General features: G+C 38.8%; 1 long non-coding RNA gene across 1 annotated transcript in view; it reads left to right on the top strand.

Annotated features, from left to right (window-relative positions):
* The window catches only part of LOC125352975, a 236,811-nt gene that overhangs the window by 112,175 nt on the left and 106,447 nt on the right, over window positions 1-18,189 (top strand). The window contains exon 4 of the long non-coding RNA XR_007211224.1: window positions 14,640-14,700. This is a non-coding gene — a long non-coding RNA (uncharacterized LOC125352975). The remainder of the gene's footprint in view (window positions 1-14,639; window positions 14,701-18,189) is intronic.

The raw sequence follows: 18,189 nt of genomic DNA, 5'->3' as shown, positions 1-18,189 counted from the left end.
TTTATCCCTCTCTGGATACTCAGTTTCTGCCCTCAAAGACTAACCTGCCAATTTCTTTTGCAGTTTTAAGGTATATTATGAGCCCACCTAAACATGTGCATTCCTACATGTGTATGTGTGTTTGTGTGTATGTATCTTTGTGTGTACACCATACTCTTCCATTTTTATCTCTTCAAATAGGAAAATCCAATATAGGTTTTTGTAAGTTTTGCACTGATTATGTTTTGGCTCTTCTCCCATAGTAATTTTTGGAGAACTTTCTTCTTTATATGGATGACATGGTATTGCTTGTATGAACAGGTTCTTACTTCCTTTTGTGACAAATAAGGCTATTATTAGTGTTAATTTTTCAGGACTTTGTTACTTTAAACAAATGCAATAAATGCTCTCATGTGGATTGCAAAATGCTTTACTTAACAATGCCTACTTTACAAGCCATTACAGCTTAACAACACAGCAACACACTGTAGAATATCAGTTGTTTTTCTTCCTGTTCACAGTGACCACTGGGAGCTGATGGCCAGCTTCAAGACAGAGAATCACACTACATATCACTAGCCCAGCAAAGGATCAACACTCAAAGTACAGTTTCTACTGAATGCATATGGCTTTTGCATCATGGTGAAGTTGAACAATCCTAAATTGAATTATTATTAGCCTGAGACCATCATTTCCCATTCTTGACTACATTTGTGCTTCTTACCTGATTTCTCATCTTGCTACTTAGTTAGTGTCACCTTTCTTCCCCCTAATTTGTTTCTAAATCCTTCCAAGGGCTTGTGCCAATGACTAGCAATATCATTGCCTTTCATTTAAGGCTCAAATCCTATAGCTGTTGCCATTGCTAGCTAAACGTGGACATATTAGCTATTTTCAAAAGGAATAACTTCCCACTAGGAATTAATACACTTTAGTCAGTGGGCTGACTAAAGACATTCTATGTATTTTTCAACCTGGAAGGGAATTGAGGAAACATCAACTTGCTAACTAGGTAAATGGCATAGTTATTTACCCTCTGAGACTTAATACAAGTGGCTGATTTGGGAAATGAGTTTTGAGAAGGGTTCTGTTTCATCCTAAAGTTAATTCGTGGCATATAAATGTAATATACACTTTTGTTTTAGAGTGATGGGGAACTTAGTGCTACTTATTTGAAATGAAATGTCAAAAGAGCAGGTGCTATTTTATGACCTACAAGGAGCTTCTTTTGTCATTTTTAGAAATTCCTGTGAAGAAGTCTGGCATAGAGAATCTGTGACAAGTGCTCTAGGAGCTCCCACTAATAAAATGGTTGTTGTAGAGGAGACTGGCAAGTATGCACTTGGAGGTCAAACTTTCTCAGATCAAACTGGACTTTGGGCATCAACTGACCTTTCTGGACTTCAGTTGCCTTATCTGTAAAGTGGGGATACCACAGAGGGACATCCTGAGTTCCCTGCTCTGAATGCTGTCCAGGCAATCCTGCCTAAATGACAGATCTGACTCTTGCATTTGTCCTGTGAGCTCTACGAAGGCCCCCCACACCATTCCTCGATCCTGGTTTTGGCTTTGGCATCATCTGTTCAGATATGTCACTGTAATCTCTCTAATGTAAGTAATATCTCTTATTGAATAGAATGGTGATTCTCCGTGATCTTTTCCCTTAAGATTTGGCTAAAATCAATTGGTTCAAACTTAAATCCTACTTTCTACATTAATGACTCCATTGGATGACTGACAGTGGAGAGACAGAGAGCCATAGGATATCTTCACTGTGTTGTCTGTGTTGTGTTAGGTATTTGACCATCACACTGCCCAACTAACAAACTAAATGAAAGTAGACCTAAACTAATTTCTTGGTTCAAATTGCCTTCATTCCTCTTCCACTATACCTATGTATTGCAAAATTACTTGCAAAAAAAAAACACAACCAAAAACAAACAGAAGTAATTTTTGAAGGAGATACAATTCAAAGTCAGGCATGAAGGTGCATGTTTGCAATCCCAACCATACTGGCAGAGAGATGAAAAGACAAAAGGACTGGGAGGGAGCATTGCTCCAGTGGTAATAAGCACTTGTCAACGACAAGGTGTTGAGTTCAATCGCTAGTACTGGAAGTACATAAATAAATAAACAAGGGAATACTCCAAACACTAATATTAAAAAAGCCCATAACTCCCTTCCCTCAGTTCACTATAATATTAAAAAAAAGATAAAAAAAAAACAAGTATTTCAATCTTCTATTTGTGCTTGTTTATATAGCAGGAAACAGAGCTCCTTTCCTTGGTCATTCTTTCCAGTCCCCTGCAGGATCTTTGAACCTTTCCTTTCCTTCAGATAGTCCCTGGTGAGACTTAATTATGAACACCAGTGCTGTGGGGTGGTGTATTGGTCTGTAAACTTAGGCGAGGCTGAGCACAAAGATCCATCTGTCTCCACTTTCTGAGACTCAGGAGTAGTTCTACAGCAGTGTAGCCTACATTTGTGCTCTTTGTCAGGCTGTGTTTACTCTTTAAGGAAAGTCACAGTTCATAAGCATGTGAGAAAGAGAAGAAATTTTACTATGTGCCTACCAAGTGAGTCTCTGTCTTTCTGTTCACATCATTCCACTGGGATATCTTCAGTTACCAGTGACACGGATTGTTAACAACCTGGTAGGAGAGGACTTCCTGAATCCTATTTACATTCTATCTTTCTCTTGCAGACCAGATTTTCTAAGCTAGAGAAATGGTAGTTTTAGGCAAGGAGGTAAAATGAGGTAGTTCATATTTAGAATCTTCTCTGAGGACTGATTTCCCTTTCAAAAGATACATCCTAAGTTTTTTTTTTCCTCAGTCATCTTAGAACAGTGCCCGTGCAGAGTCTATAACCATGCATTGAATACATTAGTGAATAAGTGAGTGAACTATTTTATTATAACTTCTATGATCATCATGGTTTTTTAAAGTCTCTGCTAAAGTCTTATCCATTTAGGTACTATGTTCTGCACACACGTAGTTTTAAAATTATTTTATGCCTTTGAACAGATTCTTTCCTTTGCCTTGGTTGTTTCCCTTCTCCAGTCAGTAATTCACATTTGTTATTGTTGAAAAAGTCTAGCTCAAAACCCGAACTTTTCCATGTGCTTTCATGTGTCGCTGGATACCAAGAGTGTGTCTCTCTGGAGGAGGGATTGGGGGAGGGCAGAATCTGAGTTCAGGTTAGGAAGAATAGTTCAATTGCTTGGATGGAATACTCTTGGGCAGAGGGCTTACAGAGTGTTTATGTCCTGTTGGTTGCAATCATGATTTTCTCGTCTGCATTCCTGGACTCCCATGTATTCCAGATGAAGCTCCTGTTTTTCTTTTCTTTCTTTCTTTCTTTTTTTTTTTCCCACGAAGATTCTGATAGTCTTCTTTCTTTGACACTAGTCATTAAGAGATTAGGTTTCTTGAAATATCAGCATTTGTTGGCCCCCCCTGGCTGACTTAAGCTCTGCAGACTAAAGAGGAAGGGGTTTCTAAGTAGGTTTTTCAGCACTAAAGAAATGCTGAGTTTTGAAAATAAACATTCATGGTAGAACACATCCTCCTATCCACTACGAATGGGTATTTGTGATTTGAAAATGAAGCTGCTGCTAAGCATATCTTAAGGTGCTTGTAAAGGGTGTAGAAGGAGACAGAGGGAGGGATCTTGTATTACTTGAATATCCCAGTTGTTACTCTATATAAACCTTTGATTTGGAAGGGATTGGGCAAATTACTTTAAGACTTATGAGCCTCCCCAACCCTGATCAATGTTTGCAATGCTGAGAGTTTGGAAAGTTCACTTTTACGCAAACAAAATCATTCTCTATCCAATTTAGCAACAGGGAATGTGAAATTTTGTGAATGATGGTTTATGGTTTTGAAGTGCCTCCTAATAACATGAGAAGGCATGAAATAAGAGAGAAGACTCCAACTAGTGGCAATGATACTGTGTCTTATGGCAGAGCCCATTGACTTTAGTCCTTCTGGCTCTACAGCCTGCCTTGGACACTAGCATTGCAGCCCGGAAGCAGACTATGCCTGCTAGTGTACAGTTATAGCTTCACAGCTGGCCGCTGCTGTTGCCCTCTGGGACTCTTGTCTTACCAACACTAAGAATGACATCTGCAGAGAATGGTCAAATGTGAAAAAAAATTATTCAAGCAAGGAGGATTCTGGTTGAAGGGCACTGAAGCTAATGGCTGAGTCTAAGGGCTTTTATACCCTGGGCTTCATTCTAATTGGTCACACTTTATGCAAATGAGATGTAAGACAACTGACCAATCAGAGAAGACCTGCTTTCCTCATGCAAATGTGAAACTGTAATTCTCAATAAAGTCTGTATTCTTCATCCTCTTTCCCAAGATAATGAGAAACCTGGGAAGGATGGAGGTAGTCACTGGGATTTTTGAAACAATTACATGTTCTGTCTTTTCTATTTCTTGGTACTGGGGATCAAACCCAGGACGTTGCACTTGCTAGGCAAGCACTTTGCCACTGAGCTACATCCCAACCCAAAACAATTACATTTTCTGTTGCCTGATCTTTACTCACCAGGCCAACAATGCCTTTTACAGCAAAATGTTCTCCAGGGGCCATAGACCATGACTAACATAGTGAACTATTTAACTTAAAAAAAATTACCTTATGTTAGTTATGGGAAGGGGAATGTTACATTTCTTCATTTGCAATATATTCAAATAAATTTCAACCCCTTCTGTCTCTGTTCTTGCCATTCTTTCCTGCTTCTCAAACCAATTCTAACTTCTTAACTAAATCTACCTGTATTCAGTAAAATCTAGAAGTAAATTGGATGACAGTAACATAACTTAAAAGGGGAAGTATGTGACCATGGATATTAGAGATAGCTTAACCTAAAATAAAATTAAGAGGCTGGCCTTGAGTAAAGTTTAAGAGCAAAATGAGTAGTAGGCACTCAACACTTTTAATGCTGTTACCTTGTCTGTGAATGGTTCTTAGGGTCAAGCAATCACTTCATAAGTGTCTTGACTTGCCTGGCCAATTAAGCAGACTTGTCTCTGCATTGTAATCCTATTAAGTGGAAAAGGTTGAGTACTATTGGGTATAGTTGTAATTAAGAGCAATCCACTATCCATCTTTTAATTTTACCAAAATAAACACATATTCTAAGAAGAATAAAGTCATGATTAAGCAAAGAAAACATGTGACTATCACAATAGGCCAAATATACATCTCTACCAATATGTGGACTTTATAGGATTTCCCTACCTCACTGGTGGGATCTGAGACTCATTTGAAGGAACTTTGGCAGGAGAACATCAGATACTCAGACCTATAAAGGATATTTTGATTTGGGGATATGAAAAAACACATATAATATAACAACTAATTGTGCCTGAGGTCAGTAGTTGGTACATTCATATTTCATATAAACAAAGTATTAGCCAAAATTACTCTCAGAGGGGCCTAATTACATCTGGTTTATTTTAATTTAGTCTGATTGAATGATACTTTTTATATGAATTTACTTCATGGTTACTCTGTTGATTGCAATTTCCTTCCTCTGAGAAGAATATGTAAGAAAGAGATGGGATAATTGTAACTCCTCCCCATCCCCATTCAATTAGATGATTCAGCTAAAACCCTGATCTCTTATTGTATAGTCTCCAAATCTTCAATCGGAGGAGCGGAACAGATACAGCCAGTTATTTAAGCTTCATTTCAATTCCTATTTACAGTTTTTACATCTAAGCTTTCCCTACCATAAAGTATACACACATATTGGTTCATTCCTTGAATTCTTCACTCAAGGTGTAGCATATCAGCATCACCATAGCAAGTTAGGTCAGTTCCTACCTCATCATGTGTTTAGAGGCACCATTCTCTGTTATTTTGTTTTCTCCCATCCTAGGTCAGATTTGCTTCATGCAAATGTGATCTCATATGATGTATTCTTTTATTTAAGGCTTCTCTAATCCCTCATGAGTTTAATTTAATGAACTGTTTTCACAGTAGATATAATGTTATATCCAAGCATGTAGGGAAAAGATGTAGGCTTGTGGCCAAGAACAAAAAGAGAAAATTAATAAGTGGTTATTTAAAATAGTTAAGTTAGCAAATGCTTGCTATCAATCAGTGTTTGAACTGAAATTTCACTTTGAGATCACAGTCCTAAGGTATAATAATAACTTTTACCCAATTTCCTCAATGGTGGAATTTTGCAAAACTACATAGTATACTACCTTGGCCAGGATATTTGACATTGAAATATCCTATCAGTCTTACTCAGATTTCCAGGGTTCTACTTACACTCATTGTATTCAGTGCTTCATAATTTTATCTCATTTGCAGATGCTGCCACATCCCAGAAACAAGAGGAGCCCCCTTTTACTGTGTCATGTAACTCACTTTTCTACACTCCTCTATTCATTTCTGAAAATCACTAATTGCTTTTTCATTTCTAAGTGTGTGTGTGTGTGCGCGCGCGTGTGTGTGCGTGTGTGTGTGCTGGCACTTGGGCTTAAACTCTGGGCCTTGGCACTGTCCCTTAGCTTTTTTGTTTAAGGCTGCACTCTACCACTTGAGCCACTTCTGGTTCTGTAGTGGTTAATTTGGAGATGAGAGTCTCATGAACTTTCCTGCCTCAGCTGGTTAGGAATCTCAATACACAGATCTCAGCCTCCTGAGTAGCTAAGGTTATAGCTGTGAGCCACCAGCACCTGGGTACAAATCTTTATAGACAAAAATGGAGTTGCATAATCTTTAGGAATTGGCATTTGAAAACCTAACCAATTCATTGGAAATTAAGCCAAGTGGTTGCATGCCTCGGTTTGCTTCTTTTTATTGAAGAGCCATGTTCCCTGGCTTGGATGTACCACAGTATGTTTAACAATTCCCAGAGGACATCTAGGCTGTCTCCAGGTTATGGCTTTTATGAATGAAGCTACTGGGAACGTTTGCGTACAGGTTTTTGTATGTAAATAAGTTTTCATTTTTCTGTGATAAATGCTCAAGAGGGAAATTGCTGGATTGCGTGGGAGAATGTTTAATTTTAGAGGCAAGTGGATCCATGTTCTCTGCACCCTCACCAGCTTTTAGCTTTGTCAATTTGTTTGATTTCTAGTCTCTTCTGATAGGTATAAAATGATATCTTACCATAGACTTAACTTAACTTGTATTTACCAGATAGCTAATGATGGTGAACATTATTTCATGTGCTTATTTGCCATATGCCTAGCCTCTTTGGTCAAATAGATGTTTACATCTTTTCTCTGTTTTCTTATTAAAAACGTCATCTTCCTGCCACTCATGATGGGTCATGTTTGTAATATTACATATTCAGTGGCTGAGATGAGGAGTATGGAGGTTCAAAGCCAGTCCAGTTAAAAGACTTGTGAGACCCCATCACAACCAATTAAACATTGGCCTGTTTATGCTTGCATGCCATTTTATTTATATAGGGAATGAAAATAGGTGGATCATAGTCCTGACCAACCAGGTAAAAATGTGAGACCCTATTGAAAAAAAAATAACAAAAGCAAAAGAGCCAGGGGTAAAGTTTAAGAGGTAGAATGCCTACCTAGCAAGAGTGAGACCCTGAGTTCAAGTCCTAGTACTGTAAAAACAAAAGTATCTATGCTTAAATGAAGGATTATAGAAAACTTACCATATCAAGAACATTAAAGAAAAATATCCTAGGAAATTCCTTGCTTGAGAGATGTTATTAGATAAATAAAGCCAGCCACCTGATGGTCCTAGATGGATGTTTTGCAGCAAAGGGGTGGAAAAAAAGAATTATCAGTGTTTGAGGTTCTCGCTGTCTCTTGTGATTAGCTTGAATTTCCAGTTGCTCTGGCTTTCCCAAGGTTTGAGTTATTAATTTCTCCTCTTCACAATGTCTTACTCCTCATAATTTTATTCATTTAATTTTATTTTATAATAAAGGGGGTGACAAGTACAGTTCCTTGGCTGGTAATGCTCAAATGTATCAGAGAATTTCTTAAATTGGTTTTGGGAACTAAGTTATTTAATTTTGTTTTTATAACTTGGAAGATTTGAGATAATTTATTTTGTGCAGTTTTGTAGTATTTTATTCTATCACTGTAAGTGTAAGACAATGAGTCAGAGTTATCTTGATTCAAGGATGAGAAGGAATGAATTTCCTGCAGACTGACATATAGCGGTCTTGGAAAGTGTCCTTACACAATGCATTTCTGAGCAAATAATAGAGTTAGAAAGGTGCCCTTGGCTTAAAGACAAAGTTACCTAAATTTGTATTCTCATTCTGTCCTTACTAACTTGTGATATCAAGTAGATCACTTCACCTCTCTAAGCCTCCTTGTACTGAATTATTGGTGGCAATAATTAAGCTCCAATCTCCCCGGAACTAAAGCACACAGAAACAAAACCTGTAAAAGAGAGTCATCTTCATAGAATGAGGCTAAATGATTGTGATTCCTTTGCTAAAGGATTCCTTTGCTCTTAAGTATTATTGTTTTCTTAGATGTCATCATTTTAGTTTTGTTTGCTAGACAAAGAACTGCTGAAGGAATCAATCAACTGGCAATTATTGCAGTGAGGCTGTGATATGGCCACTTAGCTTCCAAGAGAGTTAAAATTAAGCTGCTGTAGGAGTCTTCCAATCTTACCCAGTTAAATTCCTGTCTTAGAGATAGGTTATGAATCAACTCACCAGTCAAAGGCTTACCTGGGGTCAGATTGCTCTCCACTCTGGTCTTTTATCATCAACTAGATGAGCTTCATGATACAGTGTAGAAGCCAGTTGGACCTACGTTAGTACACAGTGTGCTATTGATTGAGTGATCTTAGAGCAAAGACTGCATCCTTTACTTTATTGGTGATATAGATCCAAATGAAAGTGAATTTACTACCTACACCATCAAATTATCTGGATAAATGCCTTCACATAGTATCTTTGCAGCAGACAGTAGATCACAGGATATTTGATGATCTCTGTAAGCCAAGAAATTCCCAGGAAATGTTTGTGAGGCTATGTTCTACAGTGAAATTGTTATTCCAGAATGCATTACTGAGGAGCTGGAGGTATGGCCTAGGTGGTCGAGTGCCAGCCTTTGAGCTGAAAGCTGAGTTTAAGACCCAGTCTCCAGAAGATAAAATAGATTACTGTATATTTGCTGCTCTTTAACCCAGAACTTAGTGTGAACAATGTATTTTCCTGATGTTGGATAATTATAATGTCTGAAGGCCCTCCAGAGGATCTGATGATGTAATGTATGTGCAGATACCTTGGGATTTGTGGTGTGCTGTGCACACTTTGTTGTCAATTGTGGAGGAGGTAGCTGTAGAGGTAAGAACATATGCTCATCAAGCTAGAAAAATTGTCCTTCACTAAGACTATTTCCAGATAGTTACTGGACAGGGAGGGGAATTATATATATGTATAACAAATATATATATATATATTTGTGTATGTATATATAATTATATATTATATATATATTAAACTTTCATTTGAGACTCCACGTCAATCAGCATTGACCTACTCTCAGAATGCACAGCCATGAATTGAATCACTGTCTGCTTTACATTTTAAGCAATCCAATTGTATATAGCGACACTTATAAAATTGTTCCTTAAATCTGGGGAAACCAGTGCTGTGACTTCAGATAGCACAACAGGGAGAATCTTAATTTAATGGAAACCCAGACAGTGATTAGATTAGGTGGCAGGAAGAGGGCAAATGGATTATGGAAAAATGAGGAAGGAAGTGGATTGAGTCATTATGCTGTTAGTTCCAGTGTATTTTTACAATTGATTCTGTGGGTGGTATGTTGTTTAATTCATTCCAGCTTTTAAGGACCCATTTCAGATTAAAAGCAGGAGGGTCTGAGGCTCAAACCAAACTTTAATCCCAACTTTCAGAAAGTGATGACTTTATTATGTCTCTTAATCTGAAATAGAATATGGCTTTCCCGTAGCTTTAGATTTTTTTTAAGTGTTCACTTCCTTTAAAATATCTAAGGCTTACTTCATTCTCCTTGCAAACTTATAAAGTGTGGCTGCTTCCTGTTCTTTCTTATAGGATATTGGTGGTTTTTAAAATGTCCATGCTTCACATAAAAATTACATTAGGAATCTGGTATTTGGAGCTCATCCTTCCCCTAGTAAGAATAAAAGAAATTACCTGATCATATAAAGTTATAATTTGTGTTTATCTTACTTGCGGCTGATGGAACTATCAATTATTAAATCCAGTGTTTTGAAAAAGAGAACTTTAAAGGAATTAACTAAAGAATGGCCTTCCTTTTGGGAAAGCCTTGTACTTGTAAGTCAGACTAGGGAATGAACTTGGGTAGCTCGTGTAAGAGAGGGGGTGTTTTTTGTTTTTTACTTTTTTTTCCCTGAACTCCTTAGATGTTTATTAATTCACACATGTATAAGCACTTTACGCTTTTTTTTTGTACTGTTCAGTATGTGTTGTTAACTCTAGGGGTGGATGGAATAAGTATTCTTATAGCTAGGTTTTGTCTGTATTTGTCTGAAAGGCTTTAGAGAATGTTGCTCTGATTACTCTATGAAAAATAGCAATATTAGATCCCAGATAACTTTCCCCTCTGTATCTCCTTTGTCCCTCCTGCTTTAGTTTTTCTTCATAGATGTTAATGCCGTCAGGATTTATTTGCTGACTGGTTTATTGTTGATTTCCCTAGGAGGGTGTAAGTATTGTATGACAAAGACTTTGACTTTATCTGCTGAGACAAGAACTGTGTCTGGCACACACACAAGTGTTTGTTGGATTGTTTAATCCATGAAACATAACTAACAGATGAGATAGATTCGCCTAATGGTTAAGCTTCACAGTCAACCTCCTTTCAAATTCTAAGCTTGGTATCTTTGGAACTCTGCTTATCTCTCTCTGGCTTCAGTAACAGTGTGGTCACACAAGAGGAAAGTCTCCTTAGGAACATTATTTTGAGAGGAAGAAAGGCAAATGACTATGGGTGTCAGGTTATCAAGTAAATATTGGAACAATTTATGGCCAATGATTGGGGATGTTTATTTTGTTTCAATGTGTGCTTGGCCTGACCTTGCAGTTAGAGTTACTTTATGAAGTTGACTAAATGTTAATGAATGTTTATAATGTGGACTATGCGCTGACAGCACTTAAAATATAAATATTTAAGCCATATGTTAGAAAATAACCAGAGCATTTTCAGCTATTTTGGATGGTGGAGGGAAATTGCCTGATTTATTGACCAGAGCCAGAAATTTGGAGTCCTGGGTTCTATTTTCATTTCTGCTTTTGATAGCACTTCACAAAATGTCTATGTTTAATAAATGTTTAATAGACAGCATTAATCCTTTAAAAATAATACCTTTATATATCACTTTGACTTTTTTGTGCTCTAGTTGCTTTGACTTTTATTGATATTTTGTTAGCTTGTTCATCAGAGTTTTTCTTTAAACCTACTGTATGAGTGAGCAAGGGGATTTGCAGGGAGTTTAATAGCACACTATAGCCACAGTGCTTTGTGGCTACATCTTTCTACCTCTTACCTGCAAAAACATCTGTGGTCCCTAAACTATAAAATAATATGACTGTACCTAGTCATACTGTAGCAAATGTGACTTGTAACAGTATAAAGAAGCTGGGTATTGGTGGCTCACACCTGAAATCCCACCTATTCAGGAATCTGAGATGTAAGGATTGTAGTTTGAAGCCAGACTGGGCAAGTAAGTTCTTGAGACTCTTTATCTACAATTAACTAGCAAAAAGCTTGCAGTCGAGCTGTGGCTCACACACACACACACACACACACACACACACACACACACACACACACACACTCACACACACAGAGTATAAAGAGAAACGAGACAGATTTTCAGGTTTCAACTGAAAGCAACCAAAGGTGAAAGGTTAAAGCTTCCTTTCTAAAAGCTGAGAGACACTAAGGCCAAGCCTGGCTGTATCTTGAAAGGAGGTGCCTGATTTAAAGAAAGCCCTCTTAGCGCCATTAGTGTTATCAGGACTTTTATGCTAGACTTCTTTCTGTCAGCGGTATGTTTGGTGAATTTTTAACTGAGCAGGCTTTACACTTGGAGCAGTGGAATAGATTGTAAACAAGGGCAAAACCACTTGTGAATTCCAGAAGCTTGACTCAACTCCATGTCTTCCTTGGCTCTTTCTCCATACTCATCTCTCGCTGGGCTTTCTCAAGGTGTGGTCCTTTAGACCACCAGCATCTGATGGTTGTGGCACTTGATCAAACTACTCATTTCTGGCTTCCAGGGTGGATCTGACAAATCAGAAACCACTGGGGGAAGTTTTGAAATGATCGTTTTTAACAAACACATTTCAGGTGATTCTCAGGCTTGTTAAAGTGTGATAGCCATGGGTCCATTTCCTGGCCAGTACTGTCATTTCTCTTACAGTGGTAGTAATTGACTTTATGTCTTTTTTTCAGACAGTGGTCATGATGTGGCCATAACAGGAAGTTAGACCTCTTTTCAATAAAAATGCATTTTTATTGTTATAAAGGTGATATATAGAGGGGCTACAGTTACATAACTCAGGTAAAGGGTACCTTTCTTTTTGAACAATGTCACCTTTCCCCTTTCTTAGTCTCTCAGTTTTTCCTTCCGTTCCCACCCACAAGTTGTATAGATCATTTTCGACATTGTGTCTAGGGAGTACCACTGCTGCGTTTGTTTACCCTTTGTCCCTCCATTTCCCTCCTGAAGTCTTATGAAGGAATGAACAAGACAGAAGGAAAAGAAAAGAAAACAGCAACAAAGAAATAATATTTCTTGAAATACCTTTTATCTTCTGTAGCAAGTGTTCTAGCACAGTTTGTAGGAAGAATAAGGAACCTCCACATATATTTCTTCCCTGCTACTGCTGTTTATCAGGCTAGTTTCTATCCACTAGATTTTAACATACGTGTTTCTAAGCAAGAAAAACCCTGCACACACACACCAATGGGAAATTCTATAAGCACATTAAGGACATGCTATAGGTATAGTACCAAGAGGGGTTTACTATCTGGGGACCAGGCCACAAGCATTTAATATTCAGGATATGTTAGGGATGAAATTTCAGTACTGAGTGACACAAATGGCTTTAAAATGTGATTAACTGTGTGGAATTTCCTTCTAGAAAGGAGAAGATGCTGGGTCTTAGGAGAAAATTGATGAGACATACAGCTATGGGTTCTAACAGGGAATATATGTAGTCATAACCTTGATAGTTATTGAATGAAGAATCTTTGTAAGGGTCACTGTTTCCTAATGTGTGAATACAGTCTATTTTATGTAAGGGTACAATCTTGCCAAGCTTTTCATTTTCTTTTCTTTTTTCATGGTGTTGGCATTGAACTCAGGGCTTTGTGCATGCTAGGCAAGTACTATATCACTGAGCTGCTGCTTCAACCCTGAGGATATACTTTAAACTCACCAGTAAGGCCAGGTGACAGTGGCTCATACCTGTAATCCTAGTGACTCATGAGGCTGAGATCTGAAGATTCAGTTTCGAAGCTAACCCAGCCAAAAAAGTCTGTGGCTGGGAATATGGCCTAATGGTAGAGTGATTGCCTTGCAAACATGAAGCTCTGGGTTCGATTCCCCAGCACCACATATTATAGGAAAAGCCAGAAGTGGCGCTACGGCTTAAGAGCTAGAGTGCTAGCCTGAGCAAAAAGAAGCCAGGGACAGTGCTCAGGCCCTGAGGCCCAAGGCCCAGGTCTGGCAAAAAAAAAAAAAAAAAGTCAATGAGTCTCTTTTTCCCAGTTACCTACAAAGCTAGAAGTGGAGCTGTGGCTCAAATAGTGGAGCACTAGGCTTGAGTAAAGAAGCTCAGGGACAGTGCTCCTACCCTTAAGTTCAAGCCCTAGAACTGGTTAAAAAAGAAAGAGAAAAAAGAAAAACCATACCTAAAAGCCTTCATCAGGGAGGAATTCTTGAGATTGAACCTAATCATGGAAAAACTAAGTTTTGTTGTCTTACATTGGATACCTGTAATGGGAAAACATCAATTTCATTGGTTTATTTAAGTTTAAAAAAAAAAGGAGGTTGGTGTGTGCTTAGCTTCCATTGCATCATTGGTAAGGAGTTTGTTAGGGGACTTTGTGAGTCAGGTCGCCTGCATGAGGTGAGGGAGAAAGTGATTAAGCTGCTGAACTGACTCTGTGTTCTTGCCCTTACACATTGCCAGGGTGCAGGGGATTAATTGTCAAAGCACAGTAGGGAGAATTATTTTGATATGACAGATGGCTGGGTCATGAAAATTTGTTGAAGTACTTTACTCAACTGCCAGTAGTGCATATATGAATACAAGCAGCCCCAGTGACCTAGAAGGTATACTTTTATTTTCCTTCCTGATTTGACAAAGTATATGGACCCACTGAGCCTAAAAGCAGAGTCATTCCTAGAGTATGACTTAGCTGTGTGAGGGCTTGTCATGTGAATACAAACTGGGCTTGTTTGTGGGTGTATGCAAGCTACATAGCTGTCCTCATTCCTCCTCGTAAGCTTCCGCCAAGCCATGCAGGTTCAGGGAAGTCATAAGAATAGAACAGAATCACAGATTTTTCTTGAGCTCCTGAAGCTGACTTACATTCCCATTGCCACTTTTAGAAAACAAGTCTCTTTGCCTTCCGGATAAAACTTGGAATTCTCTTACCTATTTTGCAGGCTGTGGGAAAAATTAAGTGAGACCATGTGTGGAATGCTTCCATTGACTTCTTGGTGCACAGTGAGTTCTTGGCAAACTGAGTTCCACCCCCACAATGGGAAAGTAAAATGGAGGAGAGGCGAGAGAGCACTCTGGCTGCTGGTGGCCTGCGAAGGCTTTTTTTCCTTCTACCACTTTTGATGAATAGAACTCCTGAGTGTCTGCCTTTAAGAAGGACATGCAGGTGTGTGGGAGAGTCAGGTGTTCCTGATTTAGTCTGCCATTATTCTGATGAGTCTAAATGGTGACTAAGTGATAGCACCTCTGTCCCCTTTGCCTATGATAGTATAACCACAAGAGGACTCAAGTGTGATAACTCTTTCTAGTCCTTGTAAACCAAAAAATAGAGAGTTACCTAGACCCTCAGACATTTCAATAGAAGAGGCCCATGGTATTTCATCCCCTGACTGTGTGGGAGTTTTGATTTCTTTTTCTATTTCTAGACTGGTTATAGAGATTTTGCACCAGGTTAGAGAGGTTTTGGACACAGAGCTGAGCATCACTTGGGAGCTGGGTCATGAACTAAGTCCTTCCTGCACAGCATAGTGGTAGTGGGTGAGAATGGGTGCACAGGTGCATGTTGGGAGAGCTGCGGAAGCATTAGGAAACAAGGCTCTCAAGGGGATAGTGCCTCAGCTTTAAGATTTTGTGTGTGTGTGTGTGTGTGTGTGTGTGTGTGTGTGTGTGTGCGCGTGCATGTGCATGCAGGCTACTCTTGAGGCTTGAACTCAGAGCCTGGGTTCTATACTTTAATTTTTTAGCTCAAGTCTGGTATTCTACTACTTGAGCCACAACTCTACTTCCAGCTCTTTGGTAATTAGTTGTAAGTAAGAAACTTACAAACTTTCATGCCTGGGCTGACTTTGAACTGTGATCCTCAGATTTCAACCTGTGGAGTAGCTAGAATTAGAAGCCTGGTGCCTGGTTTAGCTTTAGATCTTTTGACTTCAGTTCTCATTACTTGGTTTCAGATTTGTGGAGACGCATAGCTTGACTAAGGCTAACCGAAGCAGCATCTTAATTGAACTAGTAGCAGCTATCGGGACAACCAAACAGCATTGACTTTGATGTTTTGGAATTCCTTTTCCATTCTTTGTTTGGCTTGAATGTGCTTTGATCCTTAATGATGTGTATACATGAATCACACTGGAAGAGAAATGCCTGTGTGCATATTAAACATTACCAGATCGTTCTTTTCCTTGAGTGCTGGAGCCTTTGTACTTCATAGAAAGATGGATTGGGAAGGGGACACTGTGTACTCTGCTGAGCATGGCTTCAGTAATTGTTAATATCACAAATTCAGGGTGCACTAGAAAAATGGTTGTGATGTTAGGAAGTGGGATAGACTATAGAGATGGACTCAAAAGTCTACCATAAACTGAAAAAAATACATTTATATCAATCCTGAAGCAAACTTATTACATACTTTTCTTATATTCAAAGTTGCCTGTGATACCCATGTCTCAGTAAATAGTGGGAAAATCAGTGGATTTTCATTTTCCTACACCATTCCCTTTTCTTTGTTCGTTGCTGTAAGCTTGAAGGGGATATAAACATGTGACTTACACCAAGAAATGAGAAGATGGATATGTGGCTGCTGGTTAGGTTTAGGTTTGATGCGGACCTCACGGAAGCGCATGTGTTGGATCCCATCCATAGTGTGGCACTGTTTGGAGGTGGCAGAATTTTTAAGAGACAGGGCTTCATGCTCGGTAAGTTGGTCATTGTGGGGCCCGCCTTCAGAAGGAAATCAATGTTGGTCTCTCAGGTTGAGTTGCTGGAAGAGTGAGTTGCTACAAAATACCCAAGCTGGCTCCTTGGTTCTCTCATTCTTTGCCACTTGATGTCTACATATACCACAAGGCCACCCTCAGAGTTACAACAAAAGTGGCTGCTTGATCTTAGACTTTTAGTTTCCAAAACTGTGAGCTAAACAAATCTCCTTCCTTCATATATCACCCAGCCTCAGGTATCTTGTTATAGCAACATCTATTGATGGAAACCATCAGTGTGGGCCAACATTTACTATGCCTGAGCTTCATTCACCATTCTCATCTGTCAAGTGGGTATGCCTTTCGTGATAGGCTGTTATGGGATCAAATGAGATAAATTTGTGTAGAAATGCCTTTGGAACTTTCAAGGTCTTTATAAATGCAATTAAATAATTATCCACATAGAGAAAGTATAGCCTAGACAAAACAGAAACACATAAAAACTGTTTTTTCAAAGTCCATCTATTTATCTTCCAAAGAAAGTTCCCACCTACAAGTTTCCAACCCTTCGATCACCTTACCCCTTTATCCATTTATGCACCCTCTATCCATTACTTTGGAACGGTGTGGCATTAAGTGACACACTCATTGTTTTATGGAGTACATTGAAAATCATTACTGCTTGGATAAGCCATGGCCACTTAGTAAAAGTAAATAAAACTCGCCCCATTTTAATAAACAAAGTGTCCTCCTTTCTTTTTACTTTTTGGAGCATACAGTCTAAAAATTAGTCCAGATTTGTGAACTACATTATAGATACAGGAATGTGGATTCATTTTATCCCGGAAATTATATTCTATTTTTAAGATAGATGGGTCCATTTAGAAACATTGATGTACCATTGTCCTTTTTCTTTGCATTTAAGGCTTAGGAACTTGAACAGGGCCCTACAATGCTGATTCTGCCTTGGTACCCATTGGTCCTGTGGAAACCAAGCTGTCCTGCAGTGGATTTGCATTTGTCCATGATTTACACTTATCATGTCAATGTGTGCTGGTTGAAGAGGATAATTTGAAGCCATTCCTGTTGTTGACTTGGCTTGCTTACTTCACAGTATCCAGGCCCACTCATTTCTCATGTAGAAATGATTAGCCATCTTACAGGATAGGAGTAGGCCAAATCCTAGATGAGCACACTGCCATTGAGAAATGCTCCCTGCTCTCCTTTCTTCAGATGTATTTTGTTGTGTTTTGTTTCTGTGCAGCATCAAATTTACACTTGTCCTTTTCTCTCAGAGAGGCGACGTGGGAAGGAAAAAGACAAGATCATAACATTGAGACTGAATGTGTTTCTCAATCTTCACATCCTTAACTGGTTTCTTTGATGCATTTGCGTTTACTGTCAAGTGTTAGGGGAGGAAGGAAGGCAACCAGTGATAATCAAAGGGAAAGAAAGATCAGGGCAGGACTTGGTGACATTTTGAGGGTAAGTTTTGGAGCTGTTGCAAGAGTTATTGCTGCCTGTGACTGTTTGGCCTGGCTGCATGTCAGGGCCATTAGCTTCAGAATAACAGAGCCTTTAAGAGAATGTACTCTTTTAGAGAACTCCTCATTAATTTAATTTATGGAAGGGGAGGGGTCTGATGAGCAAAGAGTGGAACTAAGGGGTTTTTAACAGTGCTTATGTGTGTGTGTGTGTGTGTGTGTGTGTGTGTGTGTGTGTGTGTGTGTGTGTGTGTTTTAAGCATACAAAATCTGGGAATACTGGGTTCTATGAAAGATTTCCACCATCCCTAGTT

The sequence above is a fragment of the Perognathus longimembris genome, chromosome 6 (assembly GCF_023159225.1).
Source record: "Perognathus longimembris pacificus isolate PPM17 chromosome 6, ASM2315922v1, whole genome shotgun sequence".
NCBI lineage: Eukaryota > Metazoa > Chordata > Mammalia > Rodentia > Heteromyidae > Perognathus > Perognathus longimembris.
The sequence above is the reverse complement of the archived record's forward strand: the minus strand, read 5'-3'. Positions and strand labels throughout refer to the sequence as shown.